This window comes from Gekko japonicus, unplaced genomic scaffold, assembly GCF_001447785.1.
Source record: "Gekko japonicus isolate JY-2015 unplaced genomic scaffold, Gekko_japonicus_V1.1 scaffold894, whole genome shotgun sequence".
In the NCBI taxonomy this organism is placed as follows: Eukaryota; Metazoa; Chordata; class Lepidosauria; order Squamata; family Gekkonidae; genus Gekko; species Gekko japonicus.
Genome location: NW_015161975.1, coordinates 466,686 through 468,620, shown reverse-complemented (window position 1 = coordinate 468,620; position 1,935 = coordinate 466,686).

Here is a 1,935-nt window from a genome sequence, read left to right as displayed (position 1 = left end):
AGTACAGAAGCCATTATCACTCTCTTCTAGTCTTGTCGTTGTAGTGTAAAGATGTAGGAGACTTAGCTCCGTTGTTATTTTCATCCCAGTTACCCTTCCCCATGCTAGAATGTAGTAAAAACTTTCTATTTTAAACACACATGGACTCTGAGTCTGAATTATTTTACTCTGGCACTGCTAAGCTATTTTATCTCTGCTAAATACCAAATGTTTAAACCTAACAAGAGGAGAAGAGGAGGAGGAGGAGGAGGAGGAGAGGAGGAGGAGAAGGAGAGGAGGAGGAGATTCCGGAAAGAGCTAGGGAGATTCATCAAGGGAGGAATGAAGCGCAGGCACGGAACTCTCCGGCGGGGACAGCTTCCCTGGGGTTGGTCATGTGGCTGTCCCACCGGCTCCAGCCCTGTGCCAGGGCCTTCCTCTACACAAACTCTCAAGACCAAGAACTCAGCTAGGCTTGCCAACCTTCAGGTGGGGGCTGGAGATCTCCTGGAATATCGCTCTTCAGACAATGGAGATCAGCTTCCCCTGGAGAAGAGGTGTGGGAATTGCAAGTTGCTTACACTTCAGCCATTACAGAGTTAAATGTTGTTTGTTAGCAAACAGGATGTTACGTTACATAATGTATTCAACGGCGGGAAAGTTTGTGGGAGTTGTTTAGCCTAATGAAGTGACCTGTAACCTTTGTATTGGTCAACTAACATCTTGTTTGTAGGAATGCTTTGGTCTAGCATTAATGTATCCACAAGGTTTATGGCCCTTTGTGTGAACCAAAAGAGGTAGTTCTCTTCTAGAAGCCAAGAGAGAAAGATGTAGCTGTTAGCATATATTACTGAGAGTAACTGCAAGTATGTAACCTTTTATTTCTTTTATCCAAAGTACCATACCCATGTTTTATTTTGTTTTCATAGTAAAGATATTTTTCTTTTACTAACTGTGGCCCTGTGTTTGCAATACGACCATCGACCTTGAATTAAGAATCCCAACAAGAGGGCTGGTTTGGAGAATGGACTCTACAGCCTGAGGCCCCTCCTCCTTCTTCTCCAAACCCTGCCCTCCCAAGGCTCCACCCCCAAATCTCCAGGAATTTTTCAACCCAGACCTGGCAACCTGCTGCTCACCTGTCTAATGTCTTTCCTGGATTTGGGCCACCAGAAGCACTTTTGAGAGCCAGTTTAGTGTAGTGGTTAAGAGCAGTGGACTCTAATCTGGGAGAGCCAGGTATGATTCCCCACTCCTCCTCCACTTGCAGCCAGCTGGGTGACCTTGGGTCAGTCACAAGTTCTCTCAGAGCTGTTCTGTCTGGAGCAGTCCTCGAAAGAGCTCTCTCAGCCCCACCTGCCTCACAGGGTGCCTGTTGTGGGGAGGGGGAGGGGAAAGGAGTTTGTAAGCCGCTCTGAGACTGAGGGAAGGGCAAGGGGTACAAATCCAATCTCTCCTTCTTTGGTCCGGGCAGGAAGGAACTGGGGGCCGCCCAGCCGCTGACCTTGGCAACCAGGCCTGGATCAGGCTGGACTCCTCACTGGGGCAGAGTGGAGATTGGGAAGCCGAGGGTGTGCACCCCCCCCCCCCCCCGGGTCAGTTTAGGCCTGCCAACTTGGCTGAGAGGCCTCGCATCCGCCGCCTGTCCCCCCCAGAGTTGCTGGGCACATTGATTGCGGTGGCGTCCAGCGTGTGAAATCAGACGCACGTTTCCAGTCTAGGAGGAGTATTTCTGTCCTCAGGATGGGGACACCAGAGAATCCCCCAGGAACCGGGAGCTCATGCCATCCTGCCCCGGGCGGATGTAAGGAATAGATCGTCTGCTCTGTTTGAAGGTCAGAAGGGCGGGCGGCGGCCTCCCGGCTCAAGCGCCCGGTGCCTTTGTCTTGAGTGTGGCGGGTGGGTGAAAAGGCCTTCCTTCGGTTCCCCTCCACCGTGCCGGGGTCCTGATCCGCC